This window comes from Triturus cristatus, chromosome 2_2, assembly GCF_964204655.1.
Source record: "Triturus cristatus chromosome 2_2, aTriCri1.1, whole genome shotgun sequence".
Classification (NCBI taxonomy): Eukaryota; Metazoa; Chordata; class Amphibia; order Caudata; family Salamandridae; genus Triturus; species Triturus cristatus.
This window is the reverse complement of record NC_140582.1, coordinates 1168287147-1168301817: the sequence shown is the minus strand read 5'-3', so window position 1 is coordinate 1168301817 and position 14671 is coordinate 1168287147. Positions and strand designations below refer to the sequence as shown.

The window sequence follows — 14671 nt, the reverse complement described above, 5'->3', positions numbered from 1 at the left end:
TGAGATATTATTGTGGATTCTGTTAAGACATGAGTATGAAGAGACATTAAACATCTTTCTGTTAGAACTTTTGCATTTCTGTCTCTACCACAGTTATTTTATGTGGAAAGGCCAATTTTTTCTTCAAAAAAACTGGAACCTCAGTGGGTTTTACGGGGGCACCCACATATGCAAACATTTTTATGGCCAGATTTGAAGACACATATCTTGCACAACATAACATGGACAGATCACCTTTTAATGTATCTACGATACATTGAGGAAATTTTGATTGTATGGAGGGGTTCACAACAACTATTAAGTGCTTTAGAATCTTTGAACAACTGTCATCCCCACATTACATTTACACACTCCATGAGTACAACAGCAATCAATTATTTGGACATCTTAATTGAACGCAAAGGAGAGAATCTGGCAACCAGGGTGTATAAAAAACCGACGGACAGAAACAATGCATTACATTACAACAGTTTTCATTCACCCGCTTTGAAAAATCACTTACCACTCACAATTCATTAGAGTTAGGAGAATAAGTTCAGATGAAACACAGAGCATAAAAGATAGTGAGGACTTATCACTCCAGTACAGACAAAGAGGGTACCCGAGTACTGTACTAGATGTAGCTAAACAAAAGGCTTGTAAGTTACATTGCACTGAACTACAAAAAAAATCAGTCAAGACACCATTAAAAAGGGAAGTTTGTGTGCTAAAGTTTTCCACTGCAGCATCTGCAATTAAACGGAGCATTCAAAAACGCTGGGAGATTATTGAGCAGGAACAAGATTTTAAACAAGTGTTCATGGCAAGACCTATTTTTGCATATTCCAGGTCAAAAAATATTAAGGAAATTCTCAAGAAAGGGGATGTTACACACTTAGACAAAGGTAATCAGGGCATGCGTAAATGCCACAATTGTGGTCATTGTGGGAATGTTCTAGTTGGTGACAGTTTACACATCCGCACTCAGGGAAAAGGATCAAACTCAAACATACTGTAGATTGCAATATGAGTATGGTAATATATGCCATAAAATGCCCATGCGGGCTGGTATATGTAGGTCGCACAACGAGGAAAGTTAAGGTTCGTATAACCAAACACAAAAGTATGATTTGAACAGCCAATATCAAGTCTTGCTTAGCTGTAGACTGGGGGGAAATTAAACACACCATACCACAATTGCGCTTTACTATTTTGGAGAGGGTGTTGGAATCAGAACATGTTGACGCCACCAGGCATTTATCACAAAGAGAGACATTTTGGATAGGTTTCCTTAAAATGCTGATGCCTTGTGGACTGAATGATAAAATTGAAATGTTGTGTTTTTTATGATGAATTGCTCATGATGAATGCACCATGATGTGTACTGTAACTGACCTTACATTTAGAATTCTTTTGATACACATTGTTTCTCAGGCTCACTGTTGAGATGGCTAAAGCACGCAGAGTAGACACATGTATCATAGGCACTATAAGTACATGGGGTACTCTTTACACAGTTGGAATTTTACATTTTTGGTCACCATTGGTTTTATTTTTGAACCATTATACCCACATATTGTGCAGATCGATCTATATGGAAAGCTGGGTATTTTTATTATTATTCTTTATCATTAGTATTTTGCATTACGCACGTTCTATAATGTACAGGTTGAGACTTTTCTTTAAGGGATTTCTGTATGACTGCCGTTTTTTTTTAGGAGATGACCACAATATGAGTGCTTTCGCTATACTGTGCACGATTGATAAATAAGGGGAGTGCAGTGCAAAGTCTTTCGTCTATTTTTGACTACGGTGTAGCATAGTCCTCTCTCCATTTTTGATTTCGGCAAACTACGTCATACGCAGACTTAGAAGTCCCTAGTACGGAGCGCGGTGCCCGGTAGAATGCAAATGCGCAGCAGACACGGGAAGGTGAAACTTATATGCTGACACAAGTAATATCGGCAAGGTACGTGTGTGGGCAGCCACTGGGAGAGTCTTGTGTTACACTCTGATATGACGACGGGGCATAGATTAAATGACCGCTTTTATTATTTACAGTGTTATCTACAGTACGATACGGAGCTCATCAGGATATACGGGTGTTTGATATCCGAAGAGGGTTGTCTGCTGAAGACAACAAGTAGGTTTCACTGTTGCAGCCCATTCGGGTGGCCGTTTGATGAGCATGGTTTATATGCATGACGACTCATGTGGCATACAATTTTTGGATTTTGTTTTTTTAGGCAGCCTACTTTTGCTGGTTTTCAGTCTTAGCTCAGGCACAGGTGAGCGTTTTTAGATGCATGGACTGCAGTTTTAAATGGCACTGGTTTGGAGTTAGGTTGAGATGTTTGATTATAAATTACCTAGCGATTTTGACACAGGGTGATAGAGGTGCACTTTAAGTGTGTCAAGTTTGCGATTGCTGGTCGGTGAGCACGATAAACAATACTAGCACAAGATTGATGTTGGGACCTTTTAGGGTTTATCCCACACTCTTATTTTTGTGAGATATTATTGTGAGACATGACTGAAACGTTCTCACTCAGAATCATTTATGTTAAAAGACAATCTTGCATTACTTTTAGTATTTCCCTGATGAAGGTATTCTACCGAAATGCATTAGGAGATGTAAACACTTCAAGAACTCTGTTTGTATAATGAAGAATATGAGAAAATGAGAATACGAAAGAAGGAAAAGAAAATAAACAAGAATATATTGTTTATTATCTGATTCATATGTTTCTGTTATGTCACTTATGACGAAGAGGTTTGGTGTATATTCGCATGGAACAATTGATATACATGTTGAATTACATTGAATTATATGTTACGTAGAATTATGTGAAGAAAAATACAAGTTTGAATATATTACATTGCACCGTGTGTGCAAGTGAGTAGTACTCCCCATACACAAACAGGTCCTGTTTGTGTTTTGTTTGTGACCTACTACTTTTTCCATTGCTTTTTTTGCCACACAAGGCAACTGTGGCAGGGGCAAAATGTAAGAACTTTCACACAAAGACCCAAGCAGAAGCTTGCCAGACCATTTAAATGCACATCCACTAGGTCATATGACCAATAGGTTAGTTCCCATAGAATTAGTATTAGAGGTGCTCTAAAGCATGTAATCCTCCTCTGCCTTTGGAGGATAAACCAAAACTCCAAAAGAGACAAAAATCTCTCTGGAATCCACAAACTTATAACACATTTGCAGAGGCACACATAAACTGTAATAAACCCGAGAAGCTGGTATCCACAATTTGTTTGAACGTGTCAGAATTAAAGTTCATTAGTCGCTTCAAAATTTCGCTTGCATATTTCTTTAATGTTTCTTCTTTCAAAATCCAGATATGTGCACAAAACAGCAGACACGTGTTTCGTCCAGAAGGACTTTTTCAAGGCTGTAAGCAATACATAAAAAAACAATCACAAACAAAAAGCAGTCACCCACCCTATATCTCCTCATTATCATAGTAATAATCATTTGGGTACGCTATCAAGGCATTTACAATATTAAAACCCTTTACTTTTTAAGAAAATAAATAAATCATGTTTCATATTCAATACACTTCAACATATAACATACACCACTGAATTTGTCTTGTGACAGACAGAGTCATGCTTGCTCATCCTAGTAGGGTGACAACCAACACCAAAGAACTGAGTGTCTATAACACTATCAAAAAACCGAAACCAACACCAAGGACAAAAAGAACAAAGAAAAGAAAGAAGTAGAAGGTAATCCCTTATCAATTACTCTCACCTAACACAAGTAGATAAATCCATTGATAATGTCCAAAGCTCGTCAACCATAAATAAAGGGCAGTGTATGCCAGCCGGGTATTGTAAACTCCTTAAAGTATATAGGTCACAGAGCTCCCCGGATCATGTACCTTGCATATCTGTAAGCGCCTTCGTCAGGTCATGTTAAACCTATATGTGATAAACATAAATCATATTGACCTATATCCCAAAAACTAATATTCAATAAAAACAATTGTACTCTTAGAATGACACACAGAATAAATAGTGTCTACGTGCTCTATTTGCATTAACTTAATATGTAACCACGAATATTGGAAGAAAACGGAAACGAACGCGAACCGAAACATGAACCATGTGTTTAAAAAATCATTTTGCTGGCCCCAAATATCTCATGTAGTGCTCCAGACCAGCAATATCTTCTGTCTTCTCATTTTCTAAATATTAACAGAAATGAGAACTAATCCATATAGTTAAAACAGGCATTGATGCCCGATTAGCGTATTAATTTGAAAACAATGTGTGAGGTATTTACGAAGAGAAAAACAGTTAAATTAAATCAAAGGACGGCATCAACGTACAATTTTATAGTTGCGAGGCACGAACAGGTCAAACATCAAATAAAAATGGTAAATCACCGTCCTGCGGTAAAGTTTCATAGAAATTTGATCAAATATCACCATTGTTGGCCAACAGGTTGATTTAAAAATCCCAACATACCAGAAACGGAGTCCTCGTCTTGCCTCCGAACGAAGAGAAAGCATTTGGCTCTCTTCACTAGGTTCGCGTTATAAAACGTGAGCACACATATACGAAATAGAAAGTGGACTATGTCGGAAAATCCTCCGAAGCCTGGTACGCCATATTTGAATGGTATAAACAAAGCTAAATGCAACCAGAAAGCCACATACCACTGAAAATACAGTAGTATCTAACCATATTTGGAACACCACTCAAAAATGGCACCAAATGTGCAAACTACGGGAAGCAACAGTCGAAAACTGTTAGAAAGTACGTGAGAATCAACATCCTCAACGTATGTAAGTTCGTTTGTATTCCAGGAACCATATGTTCAAATTGTCATCTTGAAAACAGGAAACAAAAACTCCTCCTGTTATATTCTTTTGACAGAAAGACAACAAAAAAGCCTGTGCAAAGCCAAGATATTCATAAAGTTCTGCCTGATAATCCTGATAAGGAAATGAGAAAAAAAAGAGGAAAAAAAAGAGAAAAAAAAAAAGAGGATACACGTGTGAGAAAGACCCCTTAGCCATGAATAAAGGCAAATTATCACTTTATACATCCTTTAAGATATTATCCTCTCACTTGTCTTATTTTGCAAACATAGGTAAAAACTTTGACGCAACATGTATAAACATGCAACATAACAGAAAGAAAAATGGGGGGTTGATAGTTACAAATACTGCCTTGCTGTATATTCATTTAAAGGACACAATCAAACTTTATTGAGACAGTCTCCTTTCATCTGATATTGATATATCGCCCATTTTAATTCGATTGCTATCTCAACAGGTTTATAGAAAAGTATGGATTTCCCTATCCGTGTTGAGACCCTGGTCCACTGCCCTCAATTTAATTAACCATTTGCTTTAAAACGGTCTTAAAAGTAATGTGTTATTACCACCTCTTTTGGATATTTTGAGGCTTTCAATTCCATGGAAAGTAATGATTATTCTCCCTTCTCTCATATGATGTTCATTATAGTGTGCAGCCAATGGATATTCCAGGTTGTTGTTCCTTATGGCTCTAACGTGTTCTTGTATACGTTCTTTCAGGGGACGTATCGTGCTACCTATATACATCAGGCTGCAACAACATTCAATACAATATACCACATACTTTGAATTACACGTCATAAATTCATTGATTTTATATGTTTTGTGTGTATTGTACTTAAAGAGCGTTAGCTTATTTTTTGCTAGGTGACGGATACTACATTGTCCACATCTATGGAAGCCAGTCGGCCGTGTCGGCATCCAAGTGTTAGTGAGTATTGGCTTTAAATAGCTATGGCATAGTGTTTGTTTGAGTGTTTTACCCCTGCTATAAATTATGTTTGGCCTTGTTGTAATAGCTTTTCTCACAATGGCATCCATTTTCAATATGTGCCAGTGTTTATTCATAATTCGAAATAAATCTGGAGTAGCTGCACTAAAGGGAACCACCAAAGCCGGTTTCTTTCCTCTCACTGCTCTATTAATTTTCTGTTTGTGTTGTGTGTCGCGTAGTAGGTCAGTCCGTTTCACCTTACTAATTTTCTCTCTTGCAGAAAACAAAATATGTGACGAGTAGCCTCTGTTTGTAAACCTCCTTTCAAGTTTTTCAAGTTCAGAGTTAAAGTCATGATCTGTGCTACAATTTCGTCTTATTCTGACCATTTCCCCATATGGGATTGAGGTAATCTGTTTTTGGGGATGTGCACTAGTGGCATGCAAGACCGAGTTGCATGCAGTTTTCTTACGGAATATCTTAGATCTTAAGCTTTGTCCTACCACAAATAATGTTCCCCGACAGAAAAATTGTCTGAATACATTGACGTTTTTCTACAACCCTTGGTACAGAATCTTCCTTCATAGCTTAAAGATACGAAGGATCTACTTAGTAGAATAGAAGATTTTGAGTGGACAGAGGGTCATCTCCTTGTTACATTGGATGTGAGTTCTCTATACACTTGTATCCCGAGAGAGAAGGGTTTAGAAGCAGTCCAACATTTCCTAGACACAAGAGATGCTTACTTACATGAACATAATGACATGCTCATTGATTTGATGACCCTAATCCTGGATAATAATTTTTTCCTGCATGAAGCCAGATGGTTTAGACAAACCAGAGGTGTTGCAATGGGCGCAAAATTTTCGCAGTCCTTTGCAAACCTTTATATGGGTCTATATGAAAGGGTACATGTGTGGAGACACTGTCCAACCGTCTATACTGAAAACATAATTTTATGGACCCGGTATATAGACGATGTGCTTCTTTTCTGGTCAGGTACGGAAGAAAATTTGATTGATTTCATTGGAATTTTGAATGACAATGATTTCAACATACATTTTACCTATCTAATAAATAATAACAGCATTGATTATCTGGACACCACATTATTTGTGGTAGGACAAAGCTTAAGATCAAAGATATTCCGTAAGAAAACTGCATGCAACTCGGTCTTGCATGCCACTAGTGCACATCCCCAAAAACAGATTACCTCAATCCCATATGGGGAAATGGTCAGAATAAGACGAAATTGTAGCACAGATCATGACTTTAACCCCTTCAGCGCTGCGCGGATTCCCCAGCGGTGCTGAAGGGTTCGAGCGCGGGCGGGGCCATGACGGAACGGTTCCGTCATGAGCACAGCTCAACCGATGCTCATGACGGAACCGTTCCGTCATGAGCATGGAAGGGGTTAACTCTGAACTTGAAAAACTTGAAAGGAGGTTTACAAACAGAGGCTACTCGTCACATATTTTGTTTTCTGCAAGAGAGAAAATTAGTAAGGTGAAACGGACTGACCTACTACGCGACACACAACACAAACAGAAAATTAATAGAGCAGTGAGAGGAAAGAAACCGGCTTTGGTGGTTCCCTTGAGTGCAGCTACTCCAGATTTATTTCGAATTATGAATAAACACTGGCACATATTGAAAATGGATGCCATTGTGAGAAAAGCTATTACAACAAGGCCAAACATAATTCATAGCAGGGGTAAAACACTCAAACAAACACTATGCCATAGCTATTTAAAGCCAATACTCACAAACACTTGGATGCCGACACCGCCGATTGGCTTCCATAGATGTGGACAATGTAGTATCTGTCACCTAGCAAAAAATAAGCTAACGCTCTTTAAGTACAATACACACAAAACATATAAAATCAATGAATTTATGACGTGTAATTCAAAGTATGTGGTATATTGTATTGAATGTTGTTGCAGCCTGATATATATAGGTAGCACGATACGTCCCCTGAAAGAACGTATACAAGAACACGTTAGAGCCATAAGGAACAACAACCTGGAATATCTATTGGCTGCACACTATAATGAACATCATATGAGAGAAGGGAGAATAAACATTACTTTCCATGGAATTGAAAGTCTCAAAATATCCAAAAGAGGTGGTAATAACACATTACTTTTAAGACAGTTGGAAAGCAAATGGTTAATTAAATTGAGGGCAGTGGACCAGGGTCTCAACACGGATAGGGAACTCCATACTTTCCTATAAACCTGGTGAGATTAGCAATCGAATTAAAATGGGTTATACATCAATATTAGATGACAGGAGACTGTCTCAATAAAGTTTGATTGTGTCCTTTATATGAATATACAGCAAGGCAGTATTTGTAACTATCAAACCCCCATTTTTCTTTCTGTTATGTTGCATGTTTATACATGTTGCGTCAAAGTTTTTACCTATGTTTGCAAAATATGACAAGTGAGAGGATAATATCTTAAAGGATGTATAAAGTGATAATTTGCCTTTATTCATGGCTAAGGGGTCTTTCTCACACGTGTATCCTCTTTTTTTTTCTTCTTTTTTTTCTCATTTCCTTATCAGGATTATCAGGCAGAACTTTATGAATATCTTGGCTTTGCACAGGCTTTTTTGTTGTCTTTCTGTCAAAAGAATATAACAGGAGGAGTTTTTGTTTCCTGTTTTCAAGATGACAATTTGAACGTATGGTTCCTGGAATACAAACGAACTTACATACTTTGAGGATGTTGATTCTCACGTACTTTCTAACAGTTTTCGACTGTTGCTTCCCGTAGTTTGCACATTTGGTGCCATTTTTGAGTGGTGTTCCAAATATAGTTAGATACTACTGTATTTTCAGTGGTATGTGGCTTTCTTGTTGCATGTAGCTTTGTGTATACCATTCAAATATGGCGTACCAGGCTTCGGAGGATTTTCCGACATAGTCCACTTTCTATTTCGTATATGTGTGCTCACGTTTTATAACGCGAACCTAGTGAAGAGAGCCAAATGCTTTCTCTTCGTTCGGAGGCAAGACGAGGACTCCGTTTCTGGTATGTTGGGATTTTTAAATCAACCTGTTGGCCAACAATGGTGATATTTGATCAAATTTCTATGAAACTTTACCGCAGGACGGTGATTGGCCATTTTTATTTGATGTTTGACCTGTTCGTGCCTCGCAACTATAAAATTGTACGTTGATGCCGTCCTTTGATTTAATTTAACTGTTTTTCTCTTCGTAAATACCTCACACATTGTTTTCAAATTAATACGCTAATCGGGCATCAATGCCTGTTTTAACTATATGGATTAGTTCTCATTTCTGTTAATATTTAGAAAATGAGAAGACAGAAGATATTGCTGGTCTGGAGCACTACATGAGATATTTGCGGCCAGCAAAATGATTTTTTAAACACATGGTTCATGTTTCGGTTCGCGTTCGTTTCCGTTTTCTTCCAATATTTGTGGTTACATATTAAATTAATGCAAATAAGAGTACGGAGACACTATTTATTCTGTGTGTCATTGTAAGAGTACAATTGTTTTTATTGAATATTAGTTTTTGGGATATAGGTCAATATGATTTATGTTTATCACATATAGGTTTAACATGACCTGACGAAGGCGCTTACAGATATGCAAGGTACATGATCCGGGGAGCTCTGTGACCTATATACTTTAAGGAGTTTACAATACCCGGCTGGCATACACTGCCCTTTATTTATGGTTGACGAGCTTTGGACATTATCAATGGATTTATCTACTTGTGTTAGGTGAGAGTAATTGATAAGGGATTACCTTCTACTTTTTTCTTTTCTTTGTTCTTTTGGTCCTTGGTGTTGGTTTCGGTTTTTTGATAGTGTTATAGACACTCAGTTCTTTGGTGTTGGTTGTCACCCTACTAGGATGAGCAAGCATGACTCTGTCTGTCACAAGACAAATTCAGTGGTGTATGTTATATGTTGAAGTGTATTGAATATGAAACATGATTTATTTATTTTCTTAAAAAGTAAAGGGTTTTAATATTGTAAATGCCTTGATAGCGTACCCAAATGATTATTACTATGATAATGAGGAAATATAGGGTGGGTGACTGCTTTTTGTTTGTGATTGTTTTTTTTATGTATTGTTTACAGCCTTCAAAAAGTCCTTCTGGACGAAACACGTGTCGGCTGTTTGGTGCACATATCTGGATTTTGAAAGAAGAAACATTAAAGAAATATGCAAGCGAAATTTTGAAGCGACTAATGGACTTTAATTTTGACACGTTCAAAAATTGTGGATACCAGCTTCTCTGGTTTATTACAGTTTATGTGTGCCTCGGCAAATGTGTTATAAGCCAAAATGTAAGAATTACGCATGACTGTATATATGGAGTCTGAACACTATGAGAGTTTTTAACGGTTGTTAATTACACAAACGCATGTGAAAACGCATCGGCTCAACATGCTAGGCAAATCATTTAGGGACAGATGTTACGACCCTTCCAGTTTGCGAGTCGCAAATTGTGTCATTTTGGACTAGCAATTTGAGACTCACAAATTGGAATTTACAACAATTGTTTCAGACACTGTTTGCGATTCCTAATGGGGTCACAAATTGCCTCCCTCATTAATATTCATGAAGCAGGTTTAATTTGTGACACAATTGGGAATGGCTAGCACTCCCAGGGATGGTGGCCTTTTTGAATAAAGCAGGGTTTTTTTGTTGTTTTAAAGGCAACCAGTTTTCTTTAAAGGAAAACAGGATACATTTAAAAAAGAAAAATGAACGTTTGTTTCATTTTTTAAGATTAGGCAGTGGTCCGTGGGAACACTGTCTGCTCTTAAAAATATTTTCAGTGCCAGTCACAAATGGCTTACCACCCATTTTAAATGGGTGGTAAATCGCAAGTGTTTTTCGGCCGCAAACAACCTTACATTGAAGTGCGACTCTCTGTTGCCCTTGGCACGCCCCTTCCTAATAGCGAGTCGCAAACCCTATTTTGCGAGTCGGTAATAGATCACCGAGTCGCAAAATAGGGTTTGTACAAACAGGCCAATTTCCCGTCTGCGACCACAAATATGGTCATACTTCTGGCCCTTAATCTCCCTGTGCGCTCATGTAAAGCACTGGAATACCTTCGGGTCGAGAGCGAGCTATATAATGATGTGGGTTCGAGTCTCGACGTCAGCTCAACATTCTGAGTATATAATTGAATCTCCCCGTGCGCTCATGTAAAGCGCTTGAATACCTTCGGGTCGAGCTCACGCTACATAATGATGCAGCAGCGGTGGCGACAGTGCACGCCAACTCAAACATTGAAACAAAAGAAAGACATGCCTGCCAATTATATAACCATTATGCATACTGAAACAGACAAAGGACAAGTAATTACTTTTCTGATGACATTACCGTCAATGCCATTCATGGATATTTACATTCTTGCGCATTATCGTAATTTATACATCACATGATCTGTACAGCAGCATTTTCTAATGAAATTTGTTTATGTTTTGATGTTCAGTCACTGAAATTAGCAATGTAGTATGTTCCCCATATAATTTGCCTGGTCTGAAAATTAATGTCTACCAATGTAATAATTGGGGAGAGGATGTGGCGTAACAGCCAGAGCTGCCGACTTTAGATCTGAAGGAATGAGCTTCAGCGTCAGCTCAACATTCTGGGTAAATCATTTATTCTCCCCTTGCACTCATGTAAAGTGCTTGAATACCTTTCGGGATCATGCTATAGAATGATGTGGCCGCCACTGTGACACATGAAAAGGCTCGACTTGATGGTAAGACACTATTAACTTAATTTTGCATTAAACATATAATGTAAATAATTAAACTTATGCGTCTGAAGTTTAAATTAAAGGATTAAAGATCCAGCTAAAGTAAAAAAAACAAAAAACGTTATTATGCATTAATTATATAATTAACATTTATGCTTACAATCATTTTCAACTGCAAAAAAGATGTTACCATATTTGCTAATTAAATTTAAGATATGTACTATTTGTATATATAATTTTTAACAGTTATTTCCCAAAATTATGAACAGTGAATTACCTGCAGAGCAATACACAAGGGACACACGAGGGGGGGAGGGGTGTACACTCTCTCCAGCATTCCACACTTACATTCTTGTGTGCAGAAATTATTATTAAGACATACCTCTGAGGAAGCACAGGATATACCGATTTCACTCATGGTCGTACTTTGGTTAAGCACGAAGCATGCACTTCTTGACTGCTCATACAGTTCAACACAAATAGTGGGCAATTATGTTAGGTGGGTCTTACTCGAATATGTTTTCAGTCATAGAACCTGGTGCTGTGCCTTCACAACCATGACTGTGTGGTAAACAAGCGGTACAAAATAGTCAATAGTGGACCATGAGGTAAAAAGCTTCTGTTATGCATGTATCGATGATGACAAGTAAAGTCTTGTGCACATCTTCCAATTTCAACCACTCAAACAATGCTTTAAACATCTAAATAAACACAGGGTACGGCTGCTGCCCATATATAACATCAGTATCCAGCATAATTTTGCCTACTTAGGTCTTCAAGAGAAGGTGCCGGCATATTCACCTACTGTTTCCTCCTTACGTCATGGATTAACCATCTGTTGGGGGTATATTTATGTGGGTCTCTTCAATTATCATTTATGTGTTGGAAGTGTGTATTGTCCAGCCTGTGACGTTCAGACGTCTCCCCTCGAGAAGATGGGAAGTATTCTGCCCACCTACCGCGTCCCGGCCTCGGGCCAAAAGCGTTATTTTAAACGGTATCTCGGATCCGCAGTGCTGTCACAAAACCAAATATAATAAAGAGCGGGCTCTCGCCAGGGCAAGCATTTTATTTTTGAGAGGGTAATTTCCTGGGTTTGATTGCCTTTTTAAGGGGAGAGAGGCATGTAGCCACCCTCCCCGAACCACAATATTGCTCCAGGGACTCCATCCCCAGGGGCAGATTATTGTTATTATTATTTTTTTTAATTGGGGCGGGTATGGAGCCCCATTCCTAAGCCATCCTACTGCCTGGAGGGGGTCATGGGGCCCTCTTCCCAAGCCAAGTTATTGCCTGGAGGGGGGCGTGGGGCCTTCTTCCCCAGCCATCTTATGGCCCTTGGGACCCCACCACCCAGGACCTAACGGCATCCCCTGCTATCAAATATAATTCCTTGCCTGCACACTCCCGGGCAGGGAACACAGCTTTGCTCCCTCCCGGCGGGAGCACAGAAATGGTCTCGGCAATATTATAGGTAGAGCTATTGGTATTGCTCATTATTTTTTTTAAATGGCATTGTCATTTCTATTGGCATTAGCTTTTTTTTGCATATGTGATACCTATTGCATTAGCAGAGAGAGAGTGAGGTAGTGAGAGAGAGAAAGTGAGGTATTGAAATAGAGAGTGAGGTAGTGAGAGAGAGTGAGGTAGATAGAGAGTGAGGTAGTGAGATAGAGAGTGAGGTAGATAGAGAGTGAGGTAGTGAGATAGAGAGTGAGGTAGTGAAAGAGTGAGGTAGTGAGGGAGAGGGATGTTGTGAGGTAGTGATATATAAGCATAGAGTGATGTTGTGATGTAGTGAGAGAGAGAGTGGTAGTGAAAGAGAGAGTGAAAGTGAATTAGTGAGCTAGAAAGATTGAGGTAGTGAGATAGAGAGTGATTGAGGTAAAGAGTGAGAGAGAGTGAAGTTGCAATGGTCTCGGCATTGTTAAAGTTAGAGCTATTGGCATTGCTCATGACATTTTTGTTTATGTTTTTATTTTTAAAACATTTAAAGAAACGGCATTGTTATTTACAATGTCAATAGCCTAATCTCTCTCAAATGCAAAACCTATTGCATTTGCACCCACACAGCCACACACACAAAGCCACCCACACACACACAGCCACCTACACAGAGCTATTCACATAGAGCAACCCACACACAAATAGAGCCACCCACAAAAAAAAGCTACACACACACACACTGTTTCAGTTTAATTTATTGCACAGTTAATTAAAACCAATGCGATACAATAACACATAATAAAATTCGTTAAAATCTGCAACATAAATAATTCATCTGTGTAAGTTAGATCAAATGTCCTGTTTTGCTGAGTTAATCATGGGTCAATTTTTGGTAGTTTTTTTTCTACTGCTTTTAAAAATTTCACAAATCTACAGCTCAGCTGGGGGTCCTGTGCTGAAAAGCAGGTTAGCACTGCATTCCTTCGTGTGCGAACCCCCTGTAGAATGAAATGGCGTTCCCCGCACGGCGATGCGAGAGATTCGCAGCCCTCCAGGCGGGAGTCGATGGTGAAAACGCCGTTCCCCTCACGGCAGGACCAGTAGCCTTAGCAAGATAGCAGCAGGTAAGATTTGTGCACGTCCCGCGCTGCGGGTGTGGAGGCGGGCTTTAATCCCCCCTGGCGCAGCCTGATGACGTGGATGACAGGCGCCGTGGACCCGGGATTATGGGAGGTGAAGTATCGCTGGCCGTTCCCCTCACGGCGATGCGAAAGCTTCGCAGCCCTCCAGGCGGGAGTCGATGGTGAAAACGCCGTTCCCCTCACGGCAGGACCAGTAGCCTTAGCAAGATAGCAGCAGGTAAGATTTGTGCACGTCCCGCGCTGTGGGTGTGGAGGCGGGCTTTAATCCCCCCTGGCGCAGCCTGATGACGTGGATGACAGGCGCCGGGGATTATGGGAGGTGAAGTATCGCTGGCCGTTCCCCTCACGGCGATGCGAGAGCTTCGCAGCCCTCCAGGCGGGAGTCGATGGTGAAAACGCCGTTCCCCTCACGGCAGGACCAGTAGCCTTAGCAAGATAGCAGCAGGTAAGATTTGTGCACGTCATGCAGTTTTAGGGAAGGATCATTGGCAGGAGCCCAGGGCACACCAAGTCAAAGAGCATCAGTAGTCTGGCAACAGAAAAACTAAAAAAAGGGGGGGGG

General features: G+C 39.4%; 1 protein-coding gene and 1 long non-coding RNA gene across 2 annotated transcripts in view; one reads left to right on the top strand and one right to left on the bottom strand.

Annotated features, from left to right (window-relative positions):
- LOC146863310 (uncharacterized) overlaps nucleotides 1-14671 on the bottom strand; it is a 272972-nt gene that overhangs the window by 228280 nt on the left and 30021 nt on the right. The window lies entirely within an intron of this gene.
- LOC146863311 (uncharacterized) lies at nucleotides 8732-9978 on the top strand. The gene is made up of 3 exons (XR_014978237.1): nucleotides 8732-8798; nucleotides 9349-9518; nucleotides 9882-9978. It is a non-coding gene; the product is annotated as an uncharacterized LOC146863311 (long non-coding RNA).